This window comes from Canis aureus, chromosome 16, assembly GCF_053574225.1.
Source record: "Canis aureus isolate CA01 chromosome 16, VMU_Caureus_v.1.0, whole genome shotgun sequence".
Lineage (NCBI taxonomy): Eukaryota > Metazoa > Chordata > Mammalia > Carnivora > Canidae > Canis > Canis aureus.
The window spans coordinates 46,468,804-46,492,551 of record NC_135626.1 but is presented as its reverse complement, the minus strand read 5'-3'; the positions used below and the strand labels follow the sequence as shown (position 1 = coordinate 46,492,551).

The window sequence follows — 23,748 nt, the reverse complement described above, 5'->3', positions numbered from 1 at the left end:
GTAAAGACCATGAACTTTCTAGTCAAATAGATCTAAGATACGCAATTTCCTCTCACAAAATGGGGTTACATGAGATCATCAAGTGCCTAGTCCAGGGCTCAGGTCACATCTACTCACACCCTCTCTTCTTTTTTCTTCCTCCTGCATTAGGCTTTAAGTGGCCAGCAAAACTGATAAATCTTTTTCCAGCCTTCCCCCCAGTTCTTGCAGGATGCATTTTATACCAAGACTAATGATCTCACTGTCTTGCTCAATACATACCAGAGATCCAACATAATGCTGAATTTGGGGACTTCCCCAAAAGCCCGCCCTAATTCCAGTTGGTGTTCCCTCCAAAAAGCTTCAAGTGCACTATAAGGTCAAGAACAACATTGCAGGAACATCAAGATAGGAAGATAAGTACTACTACTAAAACGAGACCCCTTTTCTCCCAATGTTTGGGATATATTCATTTCCTATGAAAGAGGCTTACAGATAGACCTTTGGAGTGTCATGAACATACATGATGAAAACCATCACTCTGCTAACACCTGATGTGATCAGATCTTAACATTCTTTGGTTCTGAAATCGTCTGCAAGTGAGAAATTACTTTTATAATGGGTTCACTGAGCTACCCATGCAAAAATAAAATCACATCCATTGGTCTAGAACTGGAAGGTTCGCAGAAGACCAGGATGGAATGGAAAGTGGAAAGGAGAGAAAAATCATTGCATGAATACATCAATGTGTGTACAAGGAGCAATGAGCAGCCTTGGAGCAATGGAAACCTCTAGATCAGGGAAAAACCACCCCTCATCAGGTCACAGTCAGGGGGCAGGCATCAAATCCTCCCTTTTCCATTCAAATTCCCTACACTTCAACTATGTTGACTTCTTTCAGTATTCTTTTAGATCTTCCAACCTCTATGCCTCTACCCTATGCTCATACTGTTCCCCCTCTTCTTACAGGGCTACTCATATGAAGTACATCCATTCTTTAAGACCAAATTCAAATATAAACCTCCTCAGTTCCTGTTCTTTGGCTCCAAACCACTTTGGTCTAACCTCTCTCACAGGATTTATCATGATTTCTCTTCTTGATTGTATGTTGTTCCGTTCTGTTACTCCCATGAAATTAAAAGCTCATCCCTAGCTTGTCCATTCAGTAGCTCTCCCTGTGGCCAGCACAGTGCAGAGCACAAATACTTTAAGAAATTAAATGGGCTTTATTGGAAAAGTGCTCCTTCTTAATGAATTTACTTGTAACAAACACTAAGAATTCACTAAATCAACCATTTGCCTCATGACTTATTACTTATGGAATGTAAGGAGATCTCTTTACATCCAGAAAGCTGGATGTGTGGTTTTTATTTATCAAGTTTGAAAAACCATTCCAAAACGGGCAAGCCACTGCTTCATTTTTTTTTTTTTCTGGTTTTGCACTATCACTCAGTCACTGCTTCTTCTAAGATTCATTTCATGCCATTACAATGGGAAGAGACTGCTCTGTGTAAAAAATACAAAGGTTGAGCAAAACAAAACACACCAAGGTAGTCATGCTGTGTTTTCTGCACATCCTGGGCTAGCTGATGCTAGATTTTGCAAGTTTTTACTCACAATGAACACATTTGCAGAAGCAAAAAGTTTCTGCATGAATGGACGGACACAGTTGATGGAACTGGTGGGCATGTTTAGACAGTCTCCAGTATATCCAGTTTTCTAGAATCTCTAAGATCCCTAGGATGCTATCATAAAACAAGACATGTCTGAAGAACCCACAAAACCTATAAGGCGCAACACTAGTTGGGGAGAATAGAAAAATACATTTCCCCCTCAAATAACAATCTGACCTTACCTACCATACCCCTGTGTACCCAGCCCACGAGATACAGAAGTTAAGACTTGTTCTCTGCTCTAAGGAGCAGAGGACTGAGCAAAGGCATCAGACAAACGCCAAGCAGTTATAACAGATGTACGGCAGAAACACTGGAAAGTACAGGACAAAAGGGCAAAGGACAGGAGAAAACACCCAGTCTGAAGAGCCAAGAGGTAACTTGCCAGGCTGAAAGTGGGGGGAGGGATGGCATTCCACACAAGAGGCAGCAGCAAAAGGCAAAGCTCTCAACTCCTAGAGCATGCAAGTGGCTGACTGTAGGGGAGAAGGTGGAAACTGTAAGACTATGAAGCCTCTAGGGACACCTGGGTGGCTCAGTGGTTGAGCATCTGCCTTCAGCTCAGGACGTAATCCCAGTGTCTGGGATCAAGTCCCACATGGGGCCTGCTTCTCCCTCTGCCTATGTCGCTGCCTCCTGCCCTCCTCTCTCTCGTGAATAAAATCTTCAAAAGAAAAAAAAAAAAAAAAAAGAATATGAAGCCTCTGAAGCAAGGCCATGGAGAAAGGCCTCACACCTCTCCCGTGAACCAGATTCCACTGGGCTGTTGAATCAAGGTGAGCATGGAGAGCTGCCTGATGCAGAGCACATGCTCAGCAAATATTAACTGCCACTGTCATCTATGGTAAGAGGTCAATCTGACTTGCTTTCTTAATGAAAAGCTAAAGTCTACATATCTGTAAACACTATAAAAGCAGTGCGTCAGTAAGAGTTAATGGAAAAGCAGAACAAACAGGACTGGGTAGAGTCCGTGCTCTTCGCTTAAAAAAAAATTTTTTTTTGATGTGGTTATCTCTAGAAAGAACTACAAAGGGATAAATTACCTGTTTTGGCCTCTGAAGTCTCAAGGTCCAAAAAGGATGCTCTCAGCTGAATGGCTTGTTGATATTTGGCTCCAAAATATAGCTACCAACAGACACAAAGACAAGTTCACACTCAGACTGGTTCCCTTGAGGAACATGCCCTGGACCGAGAGCTAAGCAGCCTTCAAAACCTCAAGTCATGCAAATCATCTCCAAAGAAAACATCATAGATCACGGAGAGCCTGTTGAAACCTAACTGTGTCCTCCCTGCTGGCCTTTCTAATTACCTACCCAAAACAAAAGGAAAGTGAAACAAAACAAAAAGACTTCAATTCCTTCAACCAAAACAGAAGCTAAAAAGAAAACCATTCTACAAAAAAAAAAGGGGGGGGGGGGAATCAAACTCATTTCCTAACCTCCCCTTTGCACTTGACCAAGACTTTCAAGTACCACTTTGGAACAGACCATACACCAGCTCAATGGTTTCTGAGCCATGGAATTCAACTGTGTACACAAGAGCCCAGGAATTTGATTATCCAGTTCAGATCCTGAGGGCAGCCTGGAGATTTCCTAAGAGGCGCATAGGAAAGATGCTGTAAGTGAGCCCCACTTGTCCCTTATGTCTGACCTGTCTGTGGCTCCCAAACCACCTGTGTCAAAGAGCTGGTCCTTCCACATCATCCCCCATGCCTCCCGCTGTCAGTAGCAATGTTTACAAGTGCGTCATCCCACACGGGGCTTCTTCCAATCCATGCTCCCATCTCCTCAGCACAGCCAAGCAAAAGGGCCTATGACCCAGGCTAGCCACACAGCAGAGAATAGCATCAGGGTCCATAAGGAAACAATGGACATTTTCCTTGACAGCAACTAAGACTCTATGGAGTCTTTCCCCACTCCACCCCCAAGGACTAAAAGGGAATGCCAATCAGGAGCAACCTCATTCGAATCACAACTCCTAATATCTCCCACAATTGTAACAGGTTCTCCTGGTTTGCTCCACTTCTCAGGTGCAGAAGCTTTTCCCTCCAACTTCAAATATCACAAAGAAGTAAAAACCCATTTAGGGTCTTGGTAACCAAGCACAGCACCATTCGAGTGGAGAAGTAATTCTGGAACAGCACAGAAGACATTCTTTCAGTAACTGCATGGTGATATGAAGGATTCCCAAGTCTCCATACACGCTGTCCTCACACAATGTAATTGTCTTCAAAGACCTCCTGGCCATTACTGCTGTAATCCTGAGTCTAAGGAACATTAGATTTAAGGAGTGAAAACCAGAACAAAACAAGCGACACGTAAACAACGAGCATGGTTTAGTAGGAGTTAAACAGTGGCTACAATAAATAATTCCTTATTCCAGTTCTCTAAGATAACTGCAACGAGATTTCTTAAAGTACTTTGAGTTTATGTGCAAGTTTATGCCTACTATAAATATTTCTATAATCCTTTTCTGTTCCCAACTCCTTGAGAGAATCCTTAAAAAAACTGAAATATTTTTGGTGCTGGCCGAGAATGAATTAGTGGTTATTTGGGACACAATTTACTGAGTTGTCCATCAACATTCTTCAACCTACCTCCCCCCTCCCTTGCATAATTCACACACATATGCAATAGGTATTCTACTAAATAAAACCACCAAGTCTTCTCTTCAGGGGACAATGAATTCAAATTGTTCAAAGCCCTCTAGAATTTCAGACCCACATGGCCAGGCTGAGATTCTTCTATAAATGAGATGAGGACTTAATCCTGTCAACTTTATAGGTCCTGAGAGGTTTATATGTCCTTACATGGTGTGACATATTCCTAAGCAAGCAGGGAAACCAGTTTTCTGCATATTAAATCCAGTTCTGTATACACTAAGAAACCATGATAATTTTAAAAACTTGCAGATTCCAAAACCATTAACAAATTTATCATTTCTAGTAAGTATAGGTTTTCAAGGAATTGAAGTGAGGAACGTCCATGGCTGTTAGTGATGAAAGTTGGTGCCACTCAAGTATCGTGAGAAGTTCTCTGTTGGGGACCATGCTCAGGCTTCATAACCTCTAAATTTGTGTTTTTAAACTCATTTGGCCCTTTCCAGATGCATTCTGAGAATGGTAAGTTTATAGAAAAATATGTAATATATATAATTTTTTGAGTTAATTATTCCCAGGAAAGCAGATTTCCAGACAAATTTAGTTTTAACATGAGCTAAGACAAAAAGGCAACCACCCAGTAAAATATCAGGATAGCAAAGAGTATGTTGAAAACTCATAATTAACTCAGTGAATTTTAGGCTCATTTCATTGTTCAAAGGTGAAACACTTCCTTAACAGAAATTTAAGGCGCTCTCATCCTAGGACCCTGGTTTAATTTATTTCCAGCTCCTCCTAATATATGCAAATGATGGAAATCAACAGAAGAATGAAGAATATGATTGTTAGTGTGAAAATAGACTCTTCCTTATGAGAGTGGAGCCATTTGGACTATATTCACTAAATGAATCAGCCATGATGAAATCTTGAATTAATTTGAACAAAGCAAATGTGCCATCACTCAGGAAAAAATAAAAAAAAAAAAAAAGGTAAAAAGGTGCTGGTACATGTTTTGTATGCTAATGAATGAAGAAAAACACTGTAGTTCCCGTGAATTACTAAGTGTGCTCTTTCTCATCAATAGGTTAGCTTTAGCCTTGAATCTTTCAGAAGGAAATCAGACTAGTCGTTTACCATCCATTCATTACTATGTGCAAAAAGTATTTTGGGTACTGCAAGGCCAAAATGTGAATGAATCTGGTCTCTTCAAGAACTTAGACATTCTACAGCCTCAATTAAGTTCTCCTAGTACCAAGGATGACATACACTATGATCATAGATAAGAGCTCCTCTGCTTTCCTGGGAATAATTAACTCAAAATATATATATATATATATTATATAAACTCGACCTAAAGATCGACACTTGACACAAATACACTTTACCAAATTTCTTCTTTTCAAGATGCTCTAGAGATAAGATTGTGAAATATTAAATGAAAGCAAAAGAATTAGATGTAATTGCCATTTCTAATTAATATCCCTATGCTCTGTATAATTTGTTACCCTTTTCTCTGCTTCCAAGTTCAACAGAAAAGAGGTCTTACGAAAGAACTCCTCTGCAATTATTCTGCTGTCCACTTGCACTTCCAAGGAACCACTTAGTATTTGGACCAGATTCCTATTCCAAGCTTGTGTTAACGTTAACATCATGTTCCCCATAACAGTGTTCACTAGATCTTTACTACTGACTTTACTATTAGTTCATGAAAATCATCAACCGGGTACATACCATGAATCAGACACTACAGGAAGAACTTGCATGTATCTTACCTGTCCTTTAATAAGTATGCATTCTCAAGAAAGGTATTTCCATTTCATAGATGAGAGCTCTGAGTAGGAAACTTGTCCAGTCTCAGCTAATAAACTAGGGTTATTAGTCTCAGCTAATACTGGCAGGGCCAGTATTCAACACTGCTCTAATCCTGAAGCCCTGTAGCCATTGTACCCTCCCTTCAAGAGAATTAGGAACATACTTTTTTTTTTAATCACATTCTAAGTTTTTAAAAATTTTATTAGGATTTTTTTATACGTCTACTGCCTCTAATAACAGGACAGACCTTACTGTTGTTTTTAAAGATTATTCTAGAGAGAGGGGATCCCTGGGTGGCGCAGCGGTTTAGCGCCTGCCTTTGGCCCAGGGAGCGATCCTGGAGACCCGGGATCGAATCCCACGTTGGGCTCCCGGTGCATGGAGCCTGCTTCTCCCTCTGCCTATGTCTCTGCCTCTCTCTCTCTCTCTGTGTGTGTGACTATCATAAATAAATAAAAATTAAAAAAAAAAAAAGATTATTCTAGAGAGAGCACAAGTGGGAGGGGATAGAGGGGAAAGAAAATCTCAAGCAGATACTGTGCTAGAGCCAAATGCAGGGCTCCATCTCACAACCTGAGCTGAGGATGCTCAACCGACTATACCACCCAGGCACCCTGGGACAGATCTTATTCTTAAATTCAATTCTGGCTGCATTCAAAAGCATAATGGCAACGAAAAGCTAAATGCAAGAGAGCTAGCCGAGGACACAGGTTTGATTTATACCACCACTGCCTTTGGTGATCTACTACCTGTTTGGGCACTCCCCCTCCTCTTTCCACCAATTCCTTTACCTCTAGAAACCTGGCACTCAAGCTAGAACCTACAACTGAGAGCACTGTCCACTGGGAACTTTGACCTCCTATCAATCTTGTCCACCACAAACTGTCTTTACAAAAGAAAAGATTTCTTTACCCAAAATAATATTTTAGGGAGTTATTTTAACCCTTAACCAAAGCCTCCATTTCTAGCTGCTTTGCAAGTCTTGTTCATTTTAAATTATCCATCCATTGGGCACCTGGGTGGCTCAGTGCATTAAGCACCTGCATTCGTCCTCAGGTCATGATCCCAGGGTCCCGAGATCGAGCCCACAGTGAGGACCTGCTTCCCTCTCTCTTTGTGCCTTCCACTCTCCCCCACTGCTTGTGCTGTGTCAAATTTTAAAATCTTTTTAAAAAGTATTGGATATTTCATTATACAATGAAATAGGTGGCATTTCACTATACAAATAGTTCACAGTTCAATTCTTTTTTAAAGGAACCACAAAAAATTAGAGAAAATGAAGGAAAAAGTCAACCATCAGCTCATCATGTGTCATCACCTTGCAGGTTTACCTCCAGATTTTGTTTACATTCACAGTGTCATTAGTGACTAAAATGTATTATAAGTGGCAGAGCCTATTTTCAGGAGCACTTTCCCAAATTCATTCTAAGCAGTGACTTGAAAATTTGTCAACTACTTGTATAAACAGTACTAATGACTGAGTCATTTCCCCCAGAACTGGACATAAAGGAGTTTTCCACTTTGCTATTGTAAGTAAACCAGCAAGGGGCAAGTGTATTGTGCAAAACGTCTCCGTACTTAAGATTTCTCCTAAGGATGGGGCAGTTTAGCGTCAGCCTTTGGCCCAGGGCATGATCCTGGAGTCCTGGGATGGAGTCCCACATCAGGCTCCCTGCATGGACCCTGCTTCTCCCTCTGCCTGTGTCTCTGCCTCTGTGTGTGTGTCTCATGAATAAATAAAAAATCTTACAAAAAAATAAATAAATAAATAAAAAATCTTAAAAAAAAAAAAAAAGATTTCCTAAGGATGGACTCTCAGAAGCTAAGTGGGACAATGAAATGACTGAAAAACTATCAAAAAGGCCATGGTAATAGAGATGGCAACACTTCAGACAATCAAGTTCAGAGAATGCTATACCAACAGCCAGGTACCCATCATCAGACTAGAATTTAATGGTGGGAATTCAAGACCTGGCAACAGAAGTACATGGGCAACTCCATCATCACCAGACCAGAAGCTGCCAAACCTTACCTCAAAAATCCCAGAAATTTACTGGCTCAGCAGGCAGTATTTCACCACCTCCCCTTCATTAGCACCTTTTCTGGGCTTTCATTAGCACTTGCAGCAGGCTTTTTAAAGGATCTGGGTTGGCTGCCTACTGATGACTGAAGTAGAGTGATTTCAGTTTTAATGAAGCCCTCCCGCATATAAACTGAAGGAGGGGGTAGAAAAAGGGGTATAGAAGTATTCAGGGAGGAAAATCTGACCTGTAGGAATTGAATATACAGTGGTTAGGCAAGTATCATGTGTGCTTATGTGCAATTAATCTTTCAGAAAATACCATATGCCAAGAAAGATTATTCTAATATTCACTGGGGTTTTCCCCCCTCTGGCAACGAAGGTTCATGATAGGTTGGTAAAATATAAGCATGTATGAGAAAGCAAGCCTCCCGTTGCTACGACACTGAAAAGTGGAGATATGTAATCAGCCAGGACAATAAAAATTATGTTTCTCCCCTGACTACACTAGAAGATAAAAAAAGTATCCCAGAAAAGCAAAAGCATAAATGAAGCCTTTTGTTTAGTCATCTTTTTGCAGAAGAAAATAAGTACTTAATGTGCAAGGCAGTATCTTTTAATAGATACGGGCCACGTTACTGGTATCCTGCGGCTTCTCGGCTGGAGAAATAGGATTAGTGGCCTAAGAGAGAAGAGCTTAAACTGATTAGTCCGGTAGGCAGTTCTAGGGCAAATAAGCAGGAAAAAAGGAACAGCCCAGTCTGTGTCCTGCAGAGGAAGAAACTGGAGTGATCCGGGGATGGTCTAGGACCTCAGACTACAATTTGCTCCAAGAGAGGTTTTAATCTTCATTTTCAAAATAGGCTCCAAATGACAGAGGTCAGATTTAGGTTGGCTGAAGCACCATTTATATCAGGCCAAAGCAGTTTCAGATTGGCCACTATGCATCTACACATTGAGTTACTCAACCCAGAGGGTCTAAGAAGGAACTATCACCAAGGCATTGGGTATACAGTGAGTATACAGTGTATACCGAACCTAGAGCCTGCATGCAGGAAACAGAGCTAGTTATTCTGCCCATTAAGAACCCTAAATGAAGAAAAAAAAAAAAAGACTCAGTTTCTCAAATCTGAGTCTGGGTTTGATGAGCTGGCAAGTGATCTTCTAGATCATTGTAGACCAGCTTCATCGGAGGAAAATCAACACAAAGGAACCACTAGGAAATCCAGAATTGTGTGCTAAACTCAAAACACAAATTTTAATCAGAGACAGTGCTAATGTCTACAGTACCAGCCAAGGGCTCTTCCCATAAAACTGATAAGACATTTGAAGAAATCTGACACTGAAAACATGAAAAATTTTCAAGATGGAATACAGGACATGTTCACTGGTAATCCTAGCAAAGTAGCATGGAGCTTACCTTTATTTGATGTGCTAGCTCAAAACGATGGGAAAGCAATGCATTAAAAAAAAAAAAAAAAAGTCCCAGCAATCCAAGATTCCACAGGCCTAAAGGGAGATCCTAGCACGATTTCAAGATTCTGCCAACAATCCACCAAGATCACGAAACTCAGAACAAGCCACAGGAACCGGACCCCACCTCAACTCCCCATTTCCAAGTATTTTCCACACCGTTTCTACAGGGGAATTCCTCAGTGCTTTTGTAACAAAAGTTAGAAGGGAAAAACAAGTTCCCTTTCTGAATCAAATGACCCGATTATAGCTGTTGTGTAAAGGACAGAACGCTAGTCATAAAATTCAGCAGGCAGCCCAAACAGGAGGTTACCAAGAGCAATTATAAAAATTAAAATAAAGATTATGATCATAGACATCAAAAATGGTTAAGCTTCACCAAAATGTGCAGAAAGACCCATTTGTACTGTACTTAATGGAAAGGATTTCAAATGTTAAATCTAGGACTTATCCCTTTAACCAGGGGGCTTTATTAGTTTAATGCAATCCTATCCACCCAGATGTCTGATTTCTCGAGAGCATGGCATAAAAACAAAACTATCTTCATGGCAACCAGGTAAAGCTGGCTTACAACAACCATCTTTGACACTGGAATGTCTAACATAGGATAAACAGATTACTGAAGGGTCCTAAGAATTTTTTTTTTTTTTTTTTAAGAGAACATGCAGTGGGAGAGGGGTAGAGGGAGAGAAAATCCTCAAGCAGACTCCTCACTGGGCACAGAGCCCGGATCATGACCTGAGCTGAAGCTTAACTGATCGAGCCACCCAGGGATACTCCACACCTAAGAATTATTTCTGAAGTATTAAGTGGCTGGATAAAACCATTTCATCTCAGAACATTTAAGAACATCGCTCACGTATCATTCTCTACCACTTTCATCCTTCCCAACCCTTAAAACAGAAAATTTAAAAAAAAATAAAAACAAAAACCACTTCAAAACTCGCTTTTCTTCCCTGACATTCTCTCCCTTCCATTTTCCCTAGAGCTGTCCATGGATATTCGACACTTGGTAGAACTCCTCTTTCCACAAGGCTGTGGCAGATGCCTGGGCCGCCTGCCTAACGCACGTCCTGCCCTGAGACTGGCATCTCACGCCCAAGGACGGGTCTCGGGAAGGTGCTGGGAGCCCCCGAGAGAAATCGTGGGAAGCGACCAGCAATAAAGTGAGGTGGGTCAGACCCCGTAGTTTGCTCTGAGGTTTGTAGCCCTGAGAAGATGCTTTCCAGAATCCTGAGACGGTTCCTAGAGGCCGGGGTCTCACTTCAGGCCTCTAAGCCACGTTCGTTCCCCTAGATGCCTTCCAAATGGGCATACTTCACTGGATCACAGTGGGCGCCTGACCGTGCTGGGGCAAGGTCGGCCACTCAGGAATTTCAACTAAAACCAGTGCCCGTCAGCATTTGGACCCTGGACGCTTGTGTAACCCTCAGGACCTGGCGTGGCCATTCTAGAACCCGTGAGCAGGAAGGTGGAGCGAGTCCAGTTGCTACCGTAAAGAATGAAGCCAATCCAGGAAGGGAAGCAGAACAAGCCCACGCAGGTGGAGGCCTCAGGCTGGGAGAGCCAGGCCTTGGCTCCTGGTTGGGAGACCCCTTGCCACGCGGCAGACTTGCTGTCTTTCCCCGCATGCCCCCTCAGGTAAAACCCCCTTTGTGGTGGAAGCTGATGTGAATTGGCTTTTTTTTTTATTTTTTGTAACCAAGATGACAGTTATGCTTATTTAAAAACATCTGATAATTTATAACCCAAGAATAGCTTAGGAGTCCACTTCTTTAGCAGCATATGCTAAAATATATGTTTCCGATTTCAAAACATTTTATAGTTTCCCCTAGTCTTTTCTAAGACACGCATGTATGAGAGGAAATTTAAGTATTAACAGAGCCACTCTTCCTAAGTGATGAGCCATTAAAATCTGAGAACCCTGAGTGCAGGGCTTTACTTTCAAATCCTCAAATTCAGAACATCTCAGGCTTAATATACACATCAAAGGAACGGATACAAATGTGGGGAAAGCTCCTTCAGGCTCAGAAGCAGGGGGCAGCTGACCTGTGCTGCAGTTTAGCTTCCAGCCACCCCCACACCTCTGCCCGTCAACTGGCAAGCATCCCTCCTCAGCCTTGAGGGGGAAATAAAATCAGACCCGTGCTGACACTCCTGGTGACACTCTGTGGTTTCCCTGGCCAATAAATCTCACCATCCAGCAGTCCCTCCCTACCTACCCCCATGCCAGGTACCAGGCTCAATATACCAGGTAGGTCCAAGTACAGAGGTGATTGGGGACAGACTGTCCAGTTTCTTCCAAACGTTTACACTTTGGTCAGAGAGCAAATGGATACACAAACAATTACGTGCTCTGGTCTAGGATCAGGTGAGCAGAGAAAAGTATGGTCTGTTGTAAGCAGCAGTCAGCTCCCACACACATGGTGGGGGGAGAAACCAAAACAGGCCTCGCCCCCCCCCACCTCCGAACATCCTTAGCGATGCTCACTTAACTACAGGGACTTGCTCAATGAGCCGGCCCCCGACACAAATGCTCAGCCTTCCAAATGGTAGAAAACAATTTTAAATATTTTCATTTTGTGTCTTTTTTCTGTGGTAGGAAAGAGGGAAAGAAATGGTCACCCTTGTAACCAAGCCCTCCCCCGTCTCAAAGATCCATGGACATGCACCTGCAGGGGCCCAGACAAGCTGGAGAGACCACTCCACGGGCCACCTCCTCCTGAGCCATGCCTTTCAGATCTGGATCAGAGATGCATGCTGCCTCCTGGGAATCCAGGTTTTCTTCCCCCCAGGACCACTGACCATCTGTGAAAAGCCTGTTCTGAAGGGGGAGGTGGGGGGGGGGGGGGACGGTGGACTCTGTCCCCTCATCAGTCACCGGGCTGAGCTGTAAGCAGACTCCTGCCCGCACCTGAGAGGCCACAGCTCTGAGGGCAGTGGCCAGAGTTTTAGTTACAAGATCTCTTTTCACTGCCCATCACGTGCTCATCCTTGCCATCTCCTTCCCCGACAGCCATCTACTGGCTCCTAGGGTGGATTCTGTTTTTTAACCTCTGTAACTGAAGAGCCCGATAGGCCCATGCGATAAAGGAACGGTGGCCTAAAAACCCTAAGTTTCCAATTCCAGCAGCTTGGGCTCACTTTCCACGTTTCACACACACAGAAGGACATTAACAAAGGCCCTAAAAATAAGAGGCAAGAGAGGCAGCCAGGGAGATACCTAACACTCAATCAAAGCCGTGCAAGTGAGGAGCGCATTAGCAGTTTTTGGGAGCCAGGCCAAGTGTTTTTCTACCAGAGGAATCAGTGAATGTTTTGTGCACAGTCAGCAGCTTGGGGAAGGTACAAGAACACAGGAGGTGGACCCCCGGAAGGCCCCGGAAAACCCTCTCTGCCCTGCCAGCGTCCACCACGCAAACCCTTCGTAGCCAAACTGTCAGCAAGGGAGGATTCATTCTTCCTGCCCATCAGGCCAGGAGAAAAAGTAAAAGCTGAGTAACAGGACACCGAGGAGGTGACAAGTTATTGGCAAACCTCTGTACAGCTCTGTCCTCCCAGATGGGTTTATGTGGCAAAGTTTTACAGTAGCTGCTGGTTTTCTACCTGCCACTCCCACCCCTACCCCCAAGGAGTTTGCCACCCTGCCAAATGCAGATGTATATTCAGCCTCACAGGAGAGCTACAGAAACCCAGCCTTGCAGGAATTCTCACCTTTAAAAAAAAAAAAAAAAGTGGGGATCCCCGGGTGGCTCAGCAGTTTAGCGCCTGCCTTCAGCCCAGGGCGTGATCCTGGAGACCCAGGATTGAGTCCCATGTCGGGCCTCCTGCATGGTGCCTGCTTCTCCCTCTGCCTGTGTCTCTGCCTCTTTCTGTCTCTCATGAATAAATAAAATCTTTTTAAAAAGTTACCAACTTTTTTTTTTTTTTTAAAGATGTGAGAGCGAGCAAGCAAGGGCAGAGGAAAGGGAGCAGTAGACTCCCCACCAGGCAGGGTACACAATGCAGGACTTGATCCCAGAACCACCCCCACACCCCCCAATCATGACCTGAGTCGATGGCAGCTGCTCTACTGATGGAGCCACCCAGGCACCCCTGTATTGTCAAACTTTAAATGGAAAGCAAAAATAAGGTATCTGCTCCATACCTGCCCCTAGAGGCAGGATATAACTTAATAGAGGATTGTCCACAAGAAGATACAGGGGCCTCTCTCTGCACAGGAAGAGGGTCAGCTTCTGTCCACTTGATAGATGTGCCTTAGGGAAAGCAGCCTCAGCTTTTCAAAATTTTGTTCAGTGTCTGGTACAATTTAAACGACTCCATAAGGAAATTACTGAAGCTCCTACAGCTACATTCCCAAGGAGAAAGGCTTTATGAAAACGCTCAACCCAATCCTAGATACATTTTCAGTTAAAGGCTACATTAAAAGCCTATTCTGAAGACCTGTAATTTTTAACTGTACAGTTTGATTTTCAACTAAGCTGTTGACTAAATCCGGGAGTAATTTTACAACTCCATTATCCACATGTGGATGATTCATTTGTTGGATTATCTTAACTTCAGGTTGCCTACCCCCTTGCTCTCTTGTCCAACCTGCTCCTGGACCATGTGCCAACTGCCTGTTTGGGGCTAAAGGTATGCAAAGTGATTTTAATGTTAAAAAAATAAGACAGTGATGTTGAATGCCTTGAATGCATTTCTGTGAGATCAAAATAACTAACCCCCAGTTTATATTTGACAATTGGTACCACTTCAATTTATTAAGTATGAACTATACTGTGGCTTTTCCAGACTTAGAAGTGTGCTTCAAAGTATGATCCACAAATGCCATGGGCCAAAGCAGCATCAAAACTGTTATCCTGCTAATACTAAATCATTTGCCTTTTTCACTATGTTGATATTTGTGCCCTGATAGTAAGACCACCAGTGCCCCAGCATGAATCAAGGTGGCAGCACCACATTGTGTTAACAGGCACTGTTCATCCCACCATGAAATCATAGAACTTTTTAACGCCAGTTTCATGTTTAAGAAGGTCTCAAAGCTTAAAAAAATCCTATGTTGATATTCTAATTTGCCATATAAAGCACTCTGCTACTCTCCAAGTGTGACAGTTGTCATTTCCACTCTTTCCATGGGATGCCATTTTTACTTGAAAGAACAGCTACCAAACTATGGTTATTCATACTTGAGTATTTGGCAGAGACTTCCTTGAAAATGAAGTGAACCTGTCACTTCATGGAAAGTAACTGAGTATTTATTGCCAATGATAAAAGTCAAGCTTACAAGAGAAAAATAGAGTTTTAGAAAATGTGTATCTTCCAGGAGCTTGACAGCTTCCTGATAAAGATGTTTATAAGATTGATGATGATCTTAACTCTTTTGATGTTTCATAATGAAATGTGTGAAAACCTAGAAGACCTGCAGTACTAAATAGTATTTTCCAAATCACCAAAGAATAAGGCCATGCAAGACTTTAAAAGGGTGATTCAAAACTGGAGACAGAAAAATGGACTCAGATATGGTCTCATCTTTTCTACTAACCTTAAAGAAACTCACTTGTCAACTATCACTATCAAAGAATGTCTCCAAGTATTTGAAAAGCATGTTAAAATACTCTTCCTTTTTCCAATGACATATTAGATATGTTGATGTTGGTTTGGCCAGATTGAAAGCAGAACACAAGAGTCCACAAGCCTTTCATTAAGTCAGACATCACGAAGATTTCCAATATGTGAAACACCACTCCTTTGTTTTGGAAAATATAATCCCTTTTCATAGAATTATGTAATTGGTGTTAACATGTTAGAAGTTCGTCATTTTTAATTAATATTTTTTTATTTCGAGTTTTTTTTTTTTTTTTAGGATTTTTTATTTATTCATGAGACATACAGAGAGAAAGGCAGAGACATAGGCAGAGGGAGAAGCAGGCTTCCCCGCAGGGAGCCAGATGTGGGACTCAATCCCGGGACTCCAGGATCACGCCCTGAGTTGAAGGCAGACACTCAACGGCTGAGCCACCCAGGCAGCCCTCCAGGTTATTTATTTTGAGATATTTAATTTCTTTTTTTTTTTTTTTGAGATATTGAATTTCTAATCTGGTAAATACTGTAGATAAAAATCCACAGTAACAGGTCTTTGGAGTCCCCAGTGATTTTTTTTTTTTTTTTTAGTATCAATGGGCCCTGAGACCTTCAAGTTTAAGAACCGCATGGCCCCGTTGTCAAAGCAAAGAATCATTAAAATTCTTCACCTGAAATTCTATTACACTGTATTTTAACTAGAATTTTAAAACTTGGGGGGGGACCCCACATGGCCCTTTGTACAGCAGTATGCAAATAGTTAACGCTGAACTATATATTTAAAAAATGTCAATGCTATGTGATTTTAAGCACAATACAAAATTAAGTATTAAAAGAACCACAGGCTTAATTTATATTTAAAAATTCAAGGGCAGCCCCAGTGGCTCAGCAGTTTAGTGCCACCTTCAGCCCAGGGCACGATCCTAGAGATGCGGGATCGAGTCCCACGTTGGGCTCCCTGCATGAAGCCTGCTTCTCCCTCTGCCTGTGCCTCTGCATCTCTGTGTCTCTCATGAATAAACAAAATCTAAAAAAAAAAAAAAATTCAAGATGTCCTTAATATTTCAAAATAAAAGTGATTTCTGGTGTTGTAGGACCTGTACTATTTGTAATAAGCTTGACTTTTCCAACATATTTTGTTATCTCTTAGGTTCTGTGATACTAAAACCAATCCAACATCTTTTACTGGCATTTATTTATCAACTCAATTCTGTCACTGAGTACCTTCTTGATGATTCTAGAAATACAGCAACTCCGACTTCATGGGGCTTATATCCCAGGAGCATTCATCCACCTACCTACTTATGCAGTCATTCAATAAAATTAAATAACCATCTGTTATATGCCAGGCACTATACTTGGCCACTGTCTCAGAATCAAAATGTTAATATACCTAATTGCAAGGGTATGAATTCCTTTCTCCAGTGTTCTAAATTTTTGCTCATTTCCAAATTTCTTTTGAATCAAGAGCTTTCTTCATCCTAAATTTGAAGGTTATTGCTATGTTCATTTTTCCTGTCCACAATTCTATGAAAAAAAATTATTTCATGGTAAGAGATCCGTCAATAATCAGAAAGACTATGATACACTCAGCTACCACTCTGACACTTTCCCATCTTTCTCTGAATAAGAAATGGTCCCCTGTCGAACTCCGGGAAAGCCAGCCTCTACTACTGGAAGAGGGACCCAGAGTCCACCTCTCAGAGCTTTAAAAAAAAAAAAAAAAAAAAGGAGGCTGTTCCATAGATAAGAGGACCCCAAACTGTCTGGATTTCCTTATAAAACCAACCAGGCAAGTGAAGGCATATATAAACACTATTCAAAGCCATTAACGCAAGATTCCAGAGAAAACTGAAAGATAATTGTCCATTAGTTACACAGGCTGAACATAAATGACTGCTTTAGAAATTCAACTTCCTAACAAGGGTTTTTAATTCAATCACAGCTTTAAGAAAAAAAATCAGCACCATGTACAATAAAAACTAACTAGAAACTGGCACGGGAGGGAAGGATGGCCACGCAGAAATAAATCTCAAATCTAAAACCGAACAATTTTGCTACTTCCAAAGATAGGGTGTGTGAGCTCCAAAGAAAATCCAGCTATAGAGGATAAAAACAGGCATTTAGTTTACAAGATATATGAAACAAATTTGAAAGGTGATTACCTTTTATTCTAGGTATTATGTAAAAGACTTGATTAGACAGCAGTATGGTTATTCCTTCAGTAAAGATCGCACTACAAAGCACTAGGTAAGATACGAAAGATAAGCATCACTTATGTTAACCAAGGGGACTTGTCAACATAGTAAAAAGCAATGTGATTCTAGAGGGTCAACTGGACTGGATTCAAACCCCAGTTCTGCCACTTGCTTAATGCGATTTAATTCCATTTCCTTAATTTTCAAAGTCTCAGTTCCCATATCTGTAAAATAGGAATGTCAACATTAACCTCACAGGGGTAATTTTGGAAGTTACAAAGCAGAAGGCTAAGCTAATGATTGCTAGTTTTATTCAGAAGGCCAAGCTGTATACTCAAATATACATATAAGGCAATAAATAATACATGCACAGTAAATGCTAAAGGAATTAAGATATCACTTTGGTCTTAGGTGGTTAGGGAAGATGTTCAAAAAAGGTGAGGGAGGTGCCTTAGGAACACTTCAAACTCTATATTACAGGAGATTTCCTGTAAAAGCTGAACAGGAAATTTCCATTCATTGATATTGTTCTTGTGCTTCATGAGTCCATGACAAGTATTCACTGAACAGTCACTGTGGTGAAACACAGTGGCTCTTAACCTTTGAGTCCTCGCTCTCCCGGATGGTCTCATGAAAGACACAGATGGACCTGCTCAAGAGAAAATGTGGTTTGTTTTTTCATAGGCCCCAAGAAGCCCATTCACAGGCTCTAGCTAAAGACCTACAATTCTAGACATCACGATACTATTGATTTTGAAATGAAGCCCAGAGTCACCCAGTTCAGCCTTGTGAATTAGACAAACCCCAAGCTCCTCTTTCATCAGACCTTATCTCAGCAAACGCACCACCATCCACATCCATCCTGTTGTGCAAGCTCAGAATCCAGGGGTCACCCTGAAACTCCCCTTTCCTTCACTCCACCCCTCCCACAGCTCCCATCTTCCACTAAATTGCCCATTTTTCAGGTACGGCCTCTTATTTCACGTCCTCTGTCCTAATCACCATCATCCCTCAGCAGGATTGCTTTAGTAGCATTCTAAGTGGTCAACTCACATTGCACTCTGCTCTCCCTCCAAAATGGTCTCTGCACAAAGTGCTGAGTGAGCTTTTAAAAATAATCTCAAGGGGCACCTGGGTGGCTCACTGGTTGACCATCTGCCTCCAGCTCAGGACGTGATCCTGGGGCCCTGTGCTCTAATCCCACACCGGGATCCCTACAGGGAGCCTGCTTCTCCTTCTGCCTATGTCTCTGCCTCTCTCTCATGAATAAATAAAATCTCAAAAAAAAAAAATCATCTCAAAACCATCTTTCTCACCCCACACCCCCTAGCTTTTAATGGCTTTCCATGAAACAAACAATGGGAACTTCATTGAAAGGAACCTATACCATTCTGTGATTGTAACATGGAGGAGTATAACCCCCAGGAAGTGTAAGGGGGAGAAACAAAGTGAGGTGAAAGAAATTAAGCATGGCAGAGAAGAGAAGGATATCAAAAATATCAAGAGCCCCCAAGGATACTTACTCAGGAAAAGTCAGTCTATATGAATACAACCAGTGTTCAGTATGGTAACCTTCCCTCTCCCCTCCTCTAGTTTTAGAGGAGTACAAAGAAATCATTCATATCCCTAACACCCAAAATTATCTACTTTTAGCATCTAGGCATATTTGTATCTGTTTTAAAAATGAAATATTTTAAAGATTTTGTGCAATACAGTACAGAAAGAGATGCAAAAATCAACATGGGCCTACAAAAATAACATTAGCATCAGGCAAAAACCATTCCAGGCATCTTTGTACATACATGGATATTTGGACTGATGCGGGCATCAGCAGGCTAATATTTCCTCTCCTTTTTCTTCTCTCTGCCTGGAGATTTTTTTCTTCAGTTATTTTTACAATATCTAGGTTTCTTGCACATTCTACCCTGCTCCCATAACTCCCTGAGAGTCGTTTGGCATTAGTTCTACCTACATTTTAAGTGGTTCATATGTTCGCCCTGCACCCCATGTTATCCCCATTTCTGAGATCATTTTGATTCAGCTTTTTAATGGATGCATCTCAACACTCCTTAAAAGTAGAACCACATCTGATTGGTTACTGCTGCACCTTAGTTTCTGTGTATAGTAGGTGCTCCAGAAACATTCATTGACTGGTGGAATTTATAACTGCAGAGCAGTATGAAAAAATGGTTTAAATCTATTAAACCACATATATTGTATTTGTGGCCCACGGGAGAAAATCCAGTATCTTGAATTCCTTGTACAAGACCTGTAAGGAAGTAACTCAGTGGAAATCACAATCTTACAAGATGCTTTGAGACTTTTCTTCGTAAGTTGCAATAACCTGCAAAGGTGGCTTTAGATAAATGTTCTTAGGGCAAAATGCCAAAATGATGTTTATTCACGTGAAGGGCAAGCCAACTTTATTCGGGTCAAGTTCAATTTCAGATTCTAAGTTGCTATCACACTGTGCTAGGATCATACTGGCACAGTCAGGTATCTAGTTAATTATTTGTGACTGATTACCATTTATAACTCATCTCATTAGAACAGTTCCTAAATTGACTATTCATAAATTTGGAACTGTAAGATTGTATATGAAGTGCTTTTCCCTTCAGCAAACTTCAAGGTGAAACATTCAGAATTAACAAGTCCTCACAATGTAAGAATCACAATGAACAGTATGCCTCACTTGATTTGTACCTTTACTAGGATAAGTCTTATGAAATATTTTAAGTATTTTCAAGTTACTTACTACCCATCAATTCACAACTAAGAGATTAAGTCTAAATTTTAAACATGAGACCCCAAGGTGCTAGAATGAAATGGAATTGGAAAGGCTTAATATTTACAATCTGCTGCCAACAAGCAGTACATATAAGTGAAGAAATGTCAGGGCTTGCCAGATCCCAAAACTTCTATATCAAAGAGTAGGAAGCCAGTCAGTAGCCTTCTAGGCAGAGCTCTGTGACTGGCAAAAGGAAAAAAAAAAAAAAAAAAAAGATTCAGCAGAGCATGAGGGTTTTGAGGCTTCCCAAAGACAGTAAAAAGAATTACAAAAAAAAACCATGCCAGTGACTTTTAAGATCTCTAATAATGTATTTATTCTTCCTACATGCATAAAAGATATAAGGACTCAAACTGCCCTACCCTCCGACTACCACATAATCAGCCCAGGTTGTCCCTGACTTCTGGCACTGGCCCTTTAAATAGGAACCCTGCTGACTGGGCCCTACAGGGCTGCAACTGGCTCTCCTATCTTCTCAATTGGCCAAGTTTAGAATTATTGCTTCTTGCCTAATAGTTGCTGTAACAATGGTTAATATAAATGACTTCTAAATAAAAGATCTAAGATACTCAAATTCAGATAGGCTTTAGTTGCTCAAAACAGAACACCCAGTTAAGATATTTTTCTTGGTTCTCCACTGAATGTTTTAAATATCCTAATGTTTATGCTCTATTCTCCCCCCACCAAACATAGTTTATGCTGTCTCATCTTAAATTAAGAAGCCATGGTTACACTCAGACCAACGTCGTATTTTGGAACAACATCAGTGTTTGCATAGCAGAAGCACCAAGCCTCTGCTGACCTGTTCCAGAGCTTCTGGAACATTCACAACCTAAACCCAACCGTGGCCTTGTTCTGACAAACTCCATCTGCCAGCACTGATACCAGGATTCCCCAGTCCCTCTGTCGAAGGCCAATTCACCCATCCCAACGCAGTCTCCCAAGGCCTTCGTAATTGTTTTCCATTACTGAGATTACCTTCAAGCAAAAATCCATTGCTTTGCCTGACCAACTGTCTGGCAAACATTTTTATGGTGTATAGCTTGTTTGTAAGGCTTAAATGTCTTTTTTATCTGTTCCCAAAGAGTTTAATGCAATACGTAAACAAGATGAAGGTATGTGTAACACAGAACTAATCCACGCTATTTTTACCCCCAAAATGGTTCTTGAGTTAAGCCTGGAATCAATAAAGTGCACAAATGTTAAGCCTTACACTTTTAGCTCATACAATGAATTGTAATTCAGATCTTTCCCTTTCACCTCTATTATATAATTTTATAAAAGCATTTGAAAATCTGATCAAGCATACATATCACAATTGGCAGATTCCAAGAGAAGTTCTAAGTATTGGGTTATTTTGTTGCTGGGGGCAAGGGGCAAAAGGGGGAGGTGAGGGAGACTTTCTATTTTTTTTTTTTAATTTTTTTATTTATTTATGATAGTCACAGAGAGAGAGAGAGAGAGAGAGGCAGAGACACAGGCAGAGGGAGAAGCAGGCTCCATGCACCGGGAGCCTGACGTGGGATTCGATCCCGGGTCTCCAGGATCGCGCCCCGGGCCAAAGGCAGGCGCCAAACCGCTGCGCCACCCAGGGATCCCCGAGGGAGACTTTCTAGTTTGGGGACCTAACTTAACATCAGGCTCTTTTCCATAAAACATTTTTGTCCTTTTTGGTGGCCTTCAGAGGCAAGCTGCCATTCTTTGCTTGGCAACTGGAAGAAATCAGATAGGGTTTGGGGTTAATGCAGCAAAAGGAAACGGCTTCTATTTAAAGGTCTTTGGGGGAGAGAGAAGGGAGCAAGGAAAAAACAAGATTCTGGAGTTTACAGTTCTTTAAATGTACTCCAGAACAGCTGTTCTATTTCTAAGTTCCCCTCAAAGTAGTAATGACAAAACAATATTAGGTAGCTAAAATGAACAGAATAGAAATAGAACTTCCTTTACAAGAATGGTTTTTCAGTAACTCTAGGAAAACGGTAGAAGTCATGTAAGAAACTTTCTTAGCATAAGCTAAAATTAAATTAGCTTCAAAGTGGTTCAAAAAAAAATTTTTTTTTTAAGTCATCCTTGAGTTAACGAGAGGGATCTTAGGCCACGTGGGAGCTTATTCAGGTTCTCCAAGAGAACCCATTTCTTTTGAACCTCTGTTTTCAGAAGGCTTAATTTTGAAAGAATGGTTTAAATACTAGGCCAAATAAACAGGACTACAGTGAGGCAGTAATATAGGAAGTACATACTGGAAACTTTATAACACTCTGGAAGGTTGTAACTCCAGACATTAAATGTTACAAGTCCACTTCAAAATCCAGCCATCCCCTATCCCTCAGTTGATACGGTAACAGTAACTTTTTAAAGTGTTTCTAGCCCTTTCCTTTTAGCACACTCTCAATGATCTACCCCACAACCCACCAACTTCCCCCTCCAACACACACCCACACACACTCTTCAGTAAATATGTAAGGAATGCCAAGACTACAGATCAAAGCCTCTTTGGCTCTGCTGCAGTTAACATTCTATAACAACTAAAACATGACAAGTGAGCCTAGGATGGTGGTGACAAGGGTATCCTTCTGTTACCTTGAGGTTAGGCCACATTTCCACTTGCAGTAATATACCAGCAGGGGAACTTTGTTGCTATCTACAACAAACTACTTATCAGGGATAGATTTTGTCAGTGTCTGAGAATCAGCTGTATGAAACCTCTGCCAAGAGGAGCCAATTAAAATTGCAAAAACATCTTGTCGGTTATGGTCCATTCCACGAAGCATTTCCCCCTCCCCTTCTTCCCTCTGTAACCTCCCACAATGCTGTCAAAGCTCAGATACAGCTGCACAATCTGTGTTCAATTATATTTTTAAAATTTCATCTATTAACACAGGTTTGAATAACCCCCAAACCCCATGTTTAAAATGAGCATGGGGCAGGGGGGCGGAGGGGGCAGGGAATGTTATGTTGTCCTTGGCATACCAAGTTTGTTTATCGAGCAGTTGCATAATGAAAACAATCCTAGAAGTCAGGAAAACCAATACAAGGAAAATATACAGCCCTAGCAGATGTCCCCAGTGCCAGTCTTTGCTCATCATCTCCTCTCCACAATTTAGTAAAGCAACATTAGGTGCTTATGCTAATATGCAGAGCATGGTTCGCAGCCAAAGTGGGGTTTTTGCACAGTAAGTCAAAACAGCCAGTTCCGAAAATTGGACTGAAGTCTTCCGTTTAGAGCCAGGCAGAAATGCAAAGGGACAAGTTTGGTCAGGGACCAAAGAAAGACAGCATTTTCTGGTGATTGCAACAGAGACTTGGCAGCCTCAGGGATGGTGCCAACTCAAAGCTCGCTGAACAGAAGAAGTGTGAGGCCAGGTTAAAAACAATACCCAAGGGGATCTGGGATTTTCCAAATGCCTCAGGAAGAACTAGACACCCCGGCTGGAGAAATTTGAGCTAATACAACTTCAGAACAAGTCATCTGCCAAAATTAAGACTTTAAGAAAAAAAATATTCCAGGTTAAAAAAATACCTATGCTGCTTATGTGTTTCAGGAGAATTAAACTCACTTCTAGATTCATGGAAAGGCACAAAAATTATCATGGGCTAAATAAAACTTTAGCAATTAGGATTTCTTCAAG

General features: G+C 41.5%; 1 protein-coding gene across 1 annotated transcript in view; it reads right to left on the bottom strand.

The window, feature by feature from the left end:
* Positions 1-23,748, bottom strand: part of PRKCA (protein kinase C alpha) — a 395,491-nt gene that overhangs the window by 344,427 nt on the left and 27,316 nt on the right. The window lies entirely within an intron of this gene.